General features: G+C 45.2%; 1 protein-coding gene across 3 annotated transcripts in view; it reads left to right on the plus strand.

Annotated features, from left to right (window-relative positions):
• Positions 1-888: 888 nt before the first annotated feature.
• Positions 889-13,877, plus strand: part of CRACDL (CRACD like) — a 67,686-nt gene continuing 54,697 nt past the window's right edge. The window contains exons 1-3 of one of the 3 annotated variants that reach the window (XM_083168560.1): positions 889-1,143; positions 11,057-11,196; positions 11,339-11,418. The gene's annotated coding sequence lies outside the window, so the exon portion shown is untranslated. The remainder of the gene's footprint in view (positions 1,144-11,056; positions 11,197-11,338; positions 11,419-13,877) is intronic. The other 2 variants (XM_083168561.1, XM_083168559.1) reach the window with 2 other exon arrangements.

The raw sequence follows: 13,877 nt of genomic DNA on the forward strand, positions 1-13,877 counted from the left end.
CCACTCAGTCATACTGACGCTCAGCCCCCAACCCTCCTCCCTCAGATGGCCGGCCAACGACTCGACTGCAGGCACCCCCACTCGGCGGGTGGATGGAGCTTCAAGGGACCCAATGGGGGTGGAGCTAAAGGGGACAGGCCGGGGGAAGGAGCTACATGGTTTGCAGGTGGCTGCTACTGCCTGGTAAAGAAGGAAAGGAGAGGCTGCTGCGCAACTGCAGTTCCAGGCCTGCCCAGCCAGACTGCACTCTGTGGATGTTCCAAAGGTAAGAGTGAGGGGTATGGTATGTGTATATATGTGGGGGGTGGGTGTTTCTGAGTACCCAGAATGCCCCCAGCACGCACGCCGCACCCCCTGCTGTGAGCACCTCGGAGGCTATGCAAGTCTACTAGGGCGCCCGCAGTGAAGACCTGCACACATGCATATTCGCATATGCGCATTCATAGAGCTACATCGGTCCCTGTTGCGAATTTGCAAAGGGGCAAATCTACAAGAATGACCTCCACTGTGCGTAAAAAAAAATGGGTCACTCACAGCTAGGGTGCAAGTGGAACATAATTGTCCATAATACATTCTTAGAATCAATCAGTCACATTTATACAGTATGCTACTATCAGGACAAATATACGCCTATTTTGTGTGTACTAATTATTACGGTGTCATTCACAGTTACTATTTTTTTTTTTTTTACTAACTTTGTGTCAGGATGTTATGTTTTAGGGGCTACTATAGTACTGCCTGAGCACTGAGGGACGCAATGTCACTGACTGACTACAGGTCCCGGATGGTGTATGTATGAGCCTTCTTTCTCCATCCTGAGGCCCAGCACAGCAGGTGTCTGTATGTAGTGCCACTGCTTTCCCAGCAGGGAGAGAACAAGTACTCTGCTGGCAATAACCAGCTCCGTGCAGTCTGCCTGTGGACGGTGTCTCTCTCATGGAGCGCCTGACCCCGCCCATTGCCGGACTCTGTGCCCCGGCCCCCAGCTGCTCTCCCCGGTGCTAAGTGCTGCACAGTGAGTGCACACACTCCGTGCCGGACAGGGAGCTTCTTCTATACGTCCGCTGCAATGAGGGTGCCGCCCGAGCCCTGACATCCCGGATCTGCGTCCTATTAGGTTACCTGTGCCCTCCCAGCACCCAGGTAAGAGCTCTGCTGCCAGCCCGGCCGGCACTGCTGGTAGTCCGTGTGCCTCTGCTTTCTTGTTGTGTCTACTGATGTCTAATGTTTGCGAATTGGCATCTTTTGCTACTTTTCCATGCCCCCCACCCCTCCACATACTTTAATGCAGTGCTTAGTGACAGACCCTTTACTTATGTATGTGTGTGCTCACACTATGATGGCAAGGTATGCTCTTCCACTTGTACATGGGGTGATACATGCAGACATGAATTAATGCCTGTGTGTCTGACTGATGCACATTGTGCTGTACAATGGTCCTTTACTCTCTGAGAAGCACCAGGACCACAGGTGTCTACATAATAATGACTGAACCTATATACAGCCCTACTGTGTACTGTGCCAGTCTGTACAGTCACTGATGAGCATCCAACTTGCTCTTCCTAGCTTTAATGCTGAGAAGTTAAAACTTGGAAGGCCTAGATACAGATGTACTTTTACATTATGATTTTCACAGGTGGGTGCATCCTTGATATGTAGTACAGTGGAGTGCATTCTTGGTATATAGTACAGTGGAATGCCTTCTTGTATGTAAAAAAATCTGTTATTATACAAATGGGTTTTCCGTAGCTAATATCCTGCATTCTCATGGTGTGTTTTCATCTTGCAGACATGTTTCCTGCATGTCACTTATATTGATTTAAAGATTAATCTGTTTGAACTACCGAACTTGTGTATTATGGGAGGTCGGAGTTCTGCCAGGCAGGAAACAATACACCTTTCACAGTCTGAATAGTGTCTGGGTTTCACTGGAGAACTTGCTCATTGTTTGCAAATCTTGAGAGCCTGATGCAGGCCTCACATTTCCAACTGATGGGAGATTTTTTTATTTTTATGCAGCCAAGTTGTTTGCATAGATCTGTTACACAATACGTTGGTTTCTGTTGATGTTAATGACTACAGTAGTTATGGCTATTCAGCCAATCATGTCTGGTTATTTTGGGATTACTGTACCTGACTCCCCTCTTACACATTATAGTAATTTACCATGGCGTTACTAATTGCTTAATGTATGAAAACTGTGTTACAAAATCTATTATCTTCAAAAGAAGCATTTGCATATTATTTCTGACCCTTATTATATATAATCACAATTAGTGCATTGTAAACAGGAACTATGGAAATAAAGTATATATAAACACCAAGCCGGCTTAAGGATGTGCAAAAATTGTGACTCACAGCACAAGTTATGTATTGTCACATAGTGGGCCAATATTTGCAGAAATATGAGGTGTTATATGAAGCACATCTCCCTCCATGGGCTAGATTCTCTAAGCTTTAAAAGTGATAAAATGGAGAGTGATAAACAGCCAACCAATCAGCTCCTACCTGCCATGTCACAGACTGTTTGAAAAATGTCAAGCAGGAGCTGATTGGCTGACTGTTCAACACTCCATTTTATCACTTTTGAAGCTTAGAGCATCTGGCCCCATGTCACTGACATCTGGAACTGGTTGCAAAATGTTCTCATTGTCTGCTGAAAGGAGTTGGGTCGAGAAGGGCATTTATAGATAAGTGTGAGTTTTCTGCCAGAATGCGCCACATTGAAGTATTATATGTAGTAATAAGCTTTAAGGAAGGAGCATGTATATTATGCATTTGTTAAGGTGGGGACACAAAATAAGACCTGTCTCTATAGGTCTTCGTTTTCTGGTTTTAAAAGCAATTTTAAGCAATGTAAGGGCTGGTCATATATACATGGCTTTGGGGTGACGTTCAGCAATGTGCTTTTCCAGCTTTCCCTAAATGCTGCTTTCACATTGCAAAAACCTGCTTTCAACCCGATTTTCTAAACGTTTCTTAAAACTGGTCAAAAGCCAGTTAAACCCCTTTCATATTGCATGATGTAAAGGTATATTGCAGTTTAAATACCGTTTTATACCTTTCAGATTCAACCCGTTTCACCCATAGAAAGCCATACAATGTCTTTTGAAATGTTTTTTTCCTGCTTGTGGGCGGGGATCAAGTGTGGTTATCATTTGTAGCAAATACCGTTTCTGAGCTGTTCAGACTGCAGGGAAAACGGCTCAGAAACGTGTAGGATCCTGCTTTTAACACGTGTCAAAATACCGGTTTTCTGTAACCGGTAAATTGACAATGTAGCTTTCACATTGCAGCTGGAACCGTTTTAAAGCACTAAAAAAACGGCAATATACCGTGTTACAGCTGCAATGTGAAAGGGGTAACAGTGTACTAACTGGGAACCACCCAAGAGTAATACAGGGGTACGTTTGCTGTGCTGATACATGTTTTTTTAGAATGCAAACTATAACTATTTCTAAACTGGGACCTCCATTGGCAATGGAAACCAGGAAAGGGAGGCCACATGCAGTATACAGTGAATTGCAACTGGCTGTTTTCTGAGTTAGGTCTTCTGCCTCACCGCACTGGGGCCTTGTTCTCAGTTCCAACCATCTACTTGGGAGTTAATAAGCCTGTTGTCTGTCCCAAAATTATTATAATTTTTTTTTAAATATATAGTTAGCCCCTTAAGCTGGGACCGGCATATGGTGCACATTGTTTATGTTTAGTATGTACCAACTATAAATGAATTGGAACAGGTACAGAGAAGGGCGACTAAGCTAGTAAAAGGTCTCGAATCACTAGAATACAAAGTTAGGTTAACCAGGCTGAATATGTTTTCACTGGAGAAACGGAGGTTGAGAGGTGATATGATTAGTATGTTCAAATACAGGATTGGGAATCATATGGAATTGGGACATGATTTGATCACTAACAGGCCTCTACTTAGGACACGCAGGCATGTGCTGAGGCTCGAGGAGGATTCTTCACCATCAGAGCAGTAAAACTCTGGAACTTATCACCGGTGAGGCTGGTTACAGCAACTACTGTTAATGAAAAACTGGATACATTTGGCCACTAAGAAAATCCTATAGATATGAATTACCCAAGTCAGTAGTTACAAGTCAAATAGGTTGAACTTGATGGATTAACGTCTTTTTCAGCCTTAATTGCTATGTTAGTATGTTACTACGTCTCCGATCATGTGTGCACCTGCATGTTGTTAGCGGCATCCTCTTTCGGCCCTACATGTAGGGCCAATGGAAGGCAACGCTGGGGAGGGCAATGTGGCTGAATTCAACAGGGCGACCAATAGCAGTCCATTGTTGCTGCCATGGGCAAGTGTGTGTCCCCACTGGCTGGCTCCCCCCTGCAGGCAATGTTATGGGGTACAAACATTGTGTAGTTTGTACCCAGCTTTAGAGTGCACCACAACTTCGTTTCTGAGTATTCACAGGGCCTGATTAATGGTTGCAGGCGCCCATGGCTAATACACATGTAGCTCCCCTTGTAATGCTGTTAAACACATGTGCATGGGCACTCAGGAACTTGCCACCATGTGCATGTGAAGAAGGTTATACAACTGGCATGTAGGATCTGAGAGTGATCCATCTGAAACAAGTGTCCCATCCCGGCTGCATGCTACTGAAGTTGGTGTACATGAGAGGCATCCCCACTCCGCCAAACAGTCCCTTGCATCTGCTGTTAGAATGCCCATTTCACATAGAGTGCGCGTATCCATCAGTGTTTGCATACATATTCACTGTTTGCTTTCAGCGGTGCATGTGTGGTATCATGAGATCTGTCTGCAAACCCACTTCTGTCCAAATTGGACCAGGACCAAAATGTATTGTATATTTGCAGTATACACCAGAATGTTGTGGCAGGTCTATATTTTGCTCTGGCCCTAAGTCCTGATAATTACAAATTAATTTCTAATGCTGGCCACACATCAGACCAACTTTCCTCCAGCCATCCAACTAGTTGGTTGGATGGAATAAAAACCTGGTACTGGATAGGAGCAAATGTAATTGGTAATTAAGTCATTTGTTTCCCAAATCGGAAAATGACAACAACTGTCACTCAGACAATGTACTGTATCTGGACCTATTTGATTTAAACAATTTCACTGAATGTTTTTGTGCATTCTTCTGAGTTTGTGAGAAAATTGCTTATTGGCATTTGCCCCCCTACAGTACCAGATTTTCAGTCCAATGTATGTAGAAAACTATATACATCATGTAAAAATGCTGTAATTGGATTATAATTCTATAATGAATATATATCATCACCCCTGGACTGATACGGCACACTTACCATCACCCCTGGACTGATACGGCACACTTACCATCACCCCTGGACTGATACGGCACACTTACCATCACCCCTGGACTGATACGGCACACTTAGCATCACCCCTGGACTGATACGGCACACATAGCATCACCCCTGGACTGATACGGCGCACTTAGCATTACCCCTGGACTGATACGGCACACTTAGCATCACCCCTGGACTGATATGGCACACTTAGCATCACCCCTGGACTAATACGGCACACTTGGCAGCACCCCATGAATTATACGGCAGAATTGGCTCACCCCAGGAATTATTTGGCAAACTTGGCTCACCCCTGGACTGATATGGCACACTTAGCATCACCCCTGGACTAATACATCACACTTGGCAGCACCCCATGAATGATACAGCAGACTTGGCTTACCCCAGGAATTATACGGCACAGATGGTGGCACCCCTGACCTGATACAGCACACATGATAGCACACATGGTATTATACGGCACAGATGGCGGAACCCCTGGACTGACACATAGTTACATAGTAGATAAGGCTGAATAAAAACTTGCGTCCATCGAGATAAACCTAGGTTTTAATAGCTTATCCCTTGTAAAAGACAGAATATGATTCTTATTAGTACCCTTGGATGTTTTTATCCAATAAATGTTTGTCTAACCTTATTTTGAACGTATTTATTGTGTCTGCCGACACCACTTCTCCAGGAAGAGAGTTCCACAGTTTGACTGCTCTGACCATTTGACCATAAAGACATTTTTTGTTTTGAGGGAACAAAATCTTCTTTCTTCTAATCTAAACTCGTGCCCTCGTGTCCTAGATTCCTTTCCTGCAGTAAAAAGAGTGCCTGAGAGTTCCTTATATTGGCCCCTGATATATTTGTACATGTTGAGCATGTCCCCCCTTAAACACAGCACACATGGAATTATAAGGCACACATAGTGACACTCCTGCAGTAAAAAGAGTTACTCTTTTAATTAAAAAAATGGCAGCACCCCTGGATTGATAGAGCAGACTTAGCAGCACCCCAGAAATTATACAGCACACTTGGCTCATCCCTGAAATGATACAGCACACTTTAACGGGAAGCGGTCATCTATTAGAATGAACTTAGGTCTACAGTCATTAGGTCGACCCCACTAGGTCGACTGGCAGGAAGGTCGACCTGACTTAAGGTCGACATGGGCCAAGGTCGACATGACTTAAGGTCGAATTTGCATAAAGGTCGACATGAGGAAGGTCGACTGGTCATAAGGTCGACATGGGTTTTTCACTGTTTTTTGAGCCGACATGTGCCGACAGGCGGTATTTCATGCCCTACCATCCACTAGGGCGTGGTGGGAGAATAAATTAGTGTGCCGAGCGCAGCGAGGCACCGTGCCCGGAGCGAAGCGAGTGATGCGAGGGTCCGATTCTCATTGCCAACTGTGTCCATGTCGACTGTGTCGACATTCGGATCAAAAAACAGTGAAAAACCCATGTCGACCTTATGACCAGTCGACCTTCCTCATGTCGACCTTTATGCAAATTCGACCTTAAGTCATGTCGACCTTGGCCCATGTCGACCTTAAGTCAGGTCGACCTTCCTGCCAGTCGACCTAGTGGGGTCGACCTAATGACTGTAGACCTAAGTTCATTCTGACAGATGTACCGATTCCACTTTAACAGCCCTTGCAGTAAAAATAAAAACACTTATTTTTTTTTTTTTCCCTGGTCTAATACGGGACACATGGGTGCACCCCTGGATTATACGGTACACATGCGGGCACCCCTGACCTGATACAGCACACATGGAATTATACGGCACAGGTGGCGGCACCCCTGGACTGATACAGCACACATGGCGGCAAGCCATGGCGGCAACCCATGAATTATACAGCACACTTGGCTCACCCCTGGACTTCAGCACATTTAACAGCCCTTGCAGTAAAAAAAAAAAAACACTTTATTTTTATTTTCATTAAAAAAAGGGCAGCGCCCCATGTCTGATACGGGACACATGGGGGCACACATGCAGGAACCCCAGGACTTATACAGGACACATGTGGGCACCCCATGACTGATACGGGACACATGTGGGCACCCCTGGACTGATACGGGACACATATGGGCACCCCTGGACTGATATGGGAAACATGCGGGCACCCTTGGTCTGATCTAGGACACATGGAGGCACCCCTGCAATTATAAGGCACACATGCGGGCACCCCTGGACTGATACGGGACACATGTGGGCACCCATAGAATTATACAGTACACATGGGGGCACTCATGGAATTATACCACACACATGCGAGCACCCCTGGACTGATACGGGACACTGGGCAGCTCTGCAGTAAAAATAAAAATCTTTGGTACTTATGTAGTAACTGGGCTGCCGATTTTGAAATCGGGTCCATCGCATCGCATCGCACCCGACCAAATCGCATGCGATGCGATGCGATGCGATGCGATGGACCCGATTTTTCCATAGGATTCAATGTTAAAATGGACTGAGTCCATTTTAACATGGAATTCAATGGGAAAAAGGGGTCCTTTTCATACCCCTACTATCCAAGTGGGCATGGAGTTGGATATAAACCTGTGGCGAGCGTAGCGAGCCACCGAGCCCGAAGCGTGGCGAGCGTAGCGAGCCCCGCGAGGGGACACAGAATACCGTCCCCTCGCGGGGCTCGCTTCGCTCGCCACGCTTCGGGCTCGGTGGCTCGCTACGCTCGCCACAGGTTTATATCCAACTCCATGCCCACTTGGATAGTAGGGGTATGAAAAGGACCCCTTTTTCCCATTGAATTCCATGTTAAAATGGACTCAGTCCATTTTAACATTGAATCCTATGGAAAAATCGGGTCATCGCATCGCATCGCATCGTATGCGATGCGATGCGATATCGCATCGCATCGCATCTGATTGTATGCCTTAACTTAAGGCATACAATCAAAAAATCGGCAGCCCAGATACTACATAAGTACCAAATCTTTTTTTTTTTGAGAGAGAGAGAGAGCCCCTTGTCCCCCACAGTAATCCCATATAGCAGCCCCCCTAGTAGTGCACAGAGTAGTACCCTTAGAAGTTCCCCCTTCGTTTATTCCACAGTAGTTCTCCCTGAGTAGTTGTTCCCTGGCCGCTCAGTAGTTCCCCGTTTAGTTTGTCCCCCCCTCCAGCACCCCTTTTAGCCTGTTTAGTTCCCCCTTTAGTGTGTCACCCCCCACTTGCAGCACCCATGTGTGTGTGTGTCCTGTGCAGACAGCACGGACACATCCGTGCTGTCTGACATTCACTTGCCGAATGAAGATGGCGCTGGAGCTGGGACTTATAGAGATCGATTCCGACGTGGGATGATGGCGTTTTAGCCTTGTTTTGGACTCGGGAAGATGGCGGGACCCGTCAAACTTCTCGGATAAGGTATGTTCGGGATGGCTCGGATCTCTAGGATCTGAGCCCACTCATCTCTAATAAATATATATATATTTATATTGCACATACGGAAAACCCCTGTAAAATTCCGAGCATTTCGGATAAGGGATACTCAACCTGTAGTATGTTCACAGACATATCACGCCGTCTGTTCAACACAGCCGATGGCGCTATATCTAAAGATATGTGTGCATCGTGCTGTGTGTACAGGTGATCCTAGTGTTCATTTTAGCACCCGCCATCTTTGAAAACCCTTGCAGTTCCTGTTCTCTGCCTGGGGTGTCGCTGTCTGCTGTGGTGTTTCTAGCAAAGGTCTGGTTTGCATATCAGTGCTCATATACAGACCACACTGTGCTAGAAGCACTACAGCAGACAGCGACACCCCAGGCAGGGAAGAGAATTGCATGGGTTTTCAAAGATGGCGGGTGCTAGAATGAACACTATGATCCGCTGACTGCCCGTACACTGGCATAGGGAGCATTTACAAGCACCTGTCCTGTTGAGCTGTCATGGCTGGTTACTGATGCAGGTGTACAGTTGGTCTGCGTCTTTCCCCTACACATAGCATGATGCGCTGATATATGTTTAGATATCAGCCATCGGCTGTGTTGCACAGCCGACACAATGACTGTGGACGAAATCATTCATAAAGATGGTTCAGCGATATATCGGCTGTTCAGTTGAATGGCCGATATGTTTGCCAATGTGTACCCAGCATTCTTCTCTGTACTCTTTCAGCCACTTGTTCTTTGGTGATGAAGAAGCTATTTATGATAGCAATATTCAATTGAATAAAATAAGTAATCTATCTAATCGGTGAAATATTCAAGTTATGCATACAGGTAGGACTTGAGCCTGTGTCTCGAAGTTCACAAGCTTTAATGATCTCATGTTCCTTAGAATTCCACAAAGTTCAATCTTTCAGCAGAGTGTAGTCATTGGTATTCTAGTCTGATTCATAAACTAGCGAGTATTTTTGTCTGTTATAAACCTGGTGTAACAATTTAGGATTCTTTTTTGTGTGTGTGTTTTTGTGTGTGTCCTCAAGACAGTGCAGGTTTTGTAGATATCCAAGCTTGAGCACAGGTGAATTAATTAGTACCTGAGGGATTCTGATTAAACCATCTGTGATGAAGCCTGGATATCACTAAAACCTGCACTGTTGGTGTGCCTTGAGGACCGTGGTTGGGAAAGCCTGTGCTAGATAAATGATAAGTAGAATCTAATTGACCCCTTAGTATGTATGAGAGAAAACCTTGTATTACAGTTATTATTTACGTGTTTTGTCACCAGTCAGACCATTACTGTGCACATAGAAACTATCATGTAGTATTATCCCAATAGTAAACACCATCTTGATTTTAACATTACTTCCTGTACCTGTTCTTGTTAACCTGTCACAATTGGTGAGACTTTACACCTCTCTGTTTAGACATTTGCCATATTACCAGATTTGATATAATGACACATAAGTTGACTCATTGTTACGCTTGACTGAGGCTAATTTTTAGTTTATGTAGTCTTGCTCTTATCAAGTTTGTTGGTACATGCTTATGGGGGCTGTGACATCATAGATGATACTGAAATGTGGACTCTACCATTTATAATATTTGGTGAGCACTTTGAATCACTTTACATGTATTATTTTGGGAGGAACCTGTGCTGCTTACACAACCAATCAGCTCACCTGTTCTGATTACCTTCTAGTCTTAAGGATAGAAAGCGTTTTATTCATATACTGTATGTGTTCAATTCTATTATAACTGGCTTGAAACAAAAGTTATTGGTTAATCTTTTATGGTAACCGCATTCTAGTAATGACCCAATTTGAACAGAAACGCATGCAATACTTGTGAGTAGTATTACTGTAGTAGAGCTGATCGGCAACATCACAACTATGAAGGTAGCCTTGTTTCCCACCGATCACTCCCAGGCTGTATCTCCAGGCACTCTTTTTGTACAGGGATTAAAATCTTTCCATGGTTGTCAGATCAGATAACAGTTGATACGCTTTGGATTCCCGTTCACTGTAGAAATGCAAACTGACTTCAGAAATAACTCTGAGGATTGAATTTGTCACCATGGAAAGCATTAGAGACTAATAATAAATATTTAACCATCTCCTTTTGTCCCTGTAGAATTTGATACCATTGTTTCCAATATGTTTTTTCATGGGTTTAGAATGAAGGAGAGTGTTTGAAATTTTGTGTAAAGCCGCAGTTAATACAGGAACTGCCTTGGCTAGCACTGCGTGCTTATACAGTTGCGTGTCAGTACACAGTGTGAATGAAGACTACTTTCTCTTATAGACCAAGAGTAACCATCCTTATCTTCCTTATTTATTGCAGAGTACTGTGACGCAGCATAGTAGTTCAAGGTTAGAAACCTTAGAGCCAAACAGTAAACACACATCTGGACTGCCTTTACCCTTTTACACATCTTGGACTACACTTGTACTTGTACACATCTTGATCCTCCAAACACAAAGGTGAATGTTCAAAGAAATGTTAATATTGTCGCTGGGATACACCTGTTTGGTGCACATACACAGTGTAATATGTATATTTTCCACTAAAGCATGTTGTTTGCGTCCAACTCTTTTCAAGCGCACAATTTACTCTGTTTCTTAGCTGATCAGCACCTAGCTAATCCTTGGAGGACAATTGTGGACATATACACACACAGCTGCGAGACGGGCTGTTGCTTACTAGTAAGAAATATTTACGTGAACAACGGATGTGACTAATGCTTACACAGCAAGTTTGGTGTATACAGTATATTACGTGCCCGTGGTGACAATGGCTTATCAAGAAGAAATTGTATGCCAGATATTTAATGACTGTACAACACCTTTATTTACTGTTAGCTACATTAAAGTATTACCAATGCAAACGTCAACATTGCCCAACTGCAACAGAAACCGCAACAATATGTACGTGGATTAACACTATATCAATTTTAGGTATTTGTTTCCTAGCACGGCGGCCATTGCATACCATACTTAGTGGTGTGCGATGCGATATTCATGTTAAATTAACAGGAGTGCTTGTACAATAAAATATAGCATAGCATTGCATACCAGCAAATGGCATGCGATGCAATGGGATTTTTAATTGTACAAGCACCGTGATGGGTGCTTACAATGTTAAATGCACCCCCATTGGCAATGCCACCCCCACTATCAACGACAACCCGAAGCATGGCAAGCACAGCGAGCCAGCGTGGGGCGGCGGTACGCGTCCTCCGACCTTTTCATACCCCCACTATCCACGTTGGCATGGAGTTGACTTTAGATAGTGTGGCGAGCGCAAAGAGCCATTGTGCCTGAAGCGTGGCGAGCGGACGCGGAATACAAGGCCGAAGCATGGCGAGTGCAGTGGAATACATGTAAAGTAATCAGTGTCCCCTCGCGGAGCTCGCCACGCTTTGGGCAAGGTGGCTCGCTATGCTCGCCACACTATCTGAAACCAACTCCACGCCAACGTGGATAGTGGGGGTATGAAAAGGTCGGAGGACGCGTACCGCCGCACCACGCGGGCTCGCCGCGCTTCGAGTTGGCGTTGATAGTGCTGGTGGCATTGCCAATGGGGGTGCATTTAACATTGAAAGCACCCATTAGGGTGCTTGTACAATTAAAAATCTAATCGCATCGCATGCCGCTATATTGCATGCGATGCAATTGTATAAGATGTACTACGATCAAAATATTGGGCGCCGTGCTAGGAAACAAGTACCCAAATTTACATTCATGCGTTAACTCTTCAAAAAAAAAAAGACACAAAGTTTTACTAGGCCCAGGTGAACATCTTAAGTAAAAACATCACCCATGTAACTTTAAAATGTCTATGTATAATAGTGCAATAGTGCGTATTTGATTCATTTCAGTATTGAATTTGTCAGGAAACTTCAGTTATGGTTACCAGTCCAAAAATATTCAGGAAAGGGTCTCATTTCTAGTCAGATAGAAGAAATGTGGTCCATACAAAGACTGGAATACTTCTGCACACTTGCATTGCTAATGTCTGTATTTAGCCTTTTCAGCTACGTTCAACCTAAAAACAACTCCTGGCTACTTAATAAAGGGTTTGAGCTTTTTAGGGAAGTGTTTCTGAAATCTAGTCCTCATACAACCCCTAACAGCTCATATCGTATTTCTGTCTGTGGAAACAGTTAAGGTGCCCACACACTATCTTCAAAGTGCCTATACACTAGGTCGAATTGCCCTAAGTGGATAAACCTGATTTCCCTGGCAGCTCCCCGGGAGACTCACATAAAGGCCCCCATACACTATGCGATTTGGTCCTGATTTCACTCGATTCAGATGATCGGGCAATGAAATCAGGCCAAATCGCATGTCCAGACACCCAATCCGACCCGATGCGCTGTCCCGTGCGCATCGGATCGGAGTCGGGAGGTCGGACCAGCTGCACATAAGATTTTCTAAATCTTATGTGCAACCAGGCAGGGGACGCCGGAGCTTCGGACGCTGCGGGGGACAGAGGCGGCAGTAACGGAGCGCAGGTCAGGGGGAGCCGGGAGCTGTCAGTGCTAAAAAAAAAAGCCCATACAATGAATGGGCAGCCTGTGATTGGCTGAGCGCTCTCTTAGCCAGTCAGCGATTGGCTGAGAGAGCGCTCAGCCAATTACAGGCTGCCCATTCATTGTATGGGCTTTATTTTTTCTCAGCACTGACAGCTCCCAACTCCCCTGCCCAGCTCTCCGTTACTGCCGCTTCTATGTCACTGTCCCCTGCGCGCTGCCTCTGCCCTTCTAGCAGCGCCCCCCACCAGCCGCCCGCAGCATCCCCACCGCTCAGTCGTTTTAATAGGATTTTCTATCGCCGCTACACCGGACCTTGCGGCAAGCGGGAGAATAGAAAAAATCCTATTAAAAAAACTGGGCGGCCGCTGATTGGCTAAGAGCTCAGCCAATCAGCGGCCGCGCAGTTTTTGAATAGTTTTTTTTTTCTATACTCTCGCCGCTGCTGACTCTCCGTTCCCCTGCCCTGCCAGGGACCCGGAGCCGGACCCTCTCCTGCAGCCCCCCTGGACACTGCTCTCCTGTTGCTCCCCGGGTTTACATGTGATAAATCGAGCCGATTTATCACATGTAAAAAATGGCACATCAAGTGCCAAATCTTATCAAACTCTCCCAGGGAGCTGCCGGGAG

Source organism: Crinia signifera, chromosome 2 (assembly GCF_055691185.1).
Source record: "Crinia signifera chromosome 2, ASM5569118v1, whole genome shotgun sequence".
Taxonomy (NCBI): domain Eukaryota; kingdom Metazoa; phylum Chordata; class Amphibia; order Anura; family Myobatrachidae; genus Crinia; species Crinia signifera.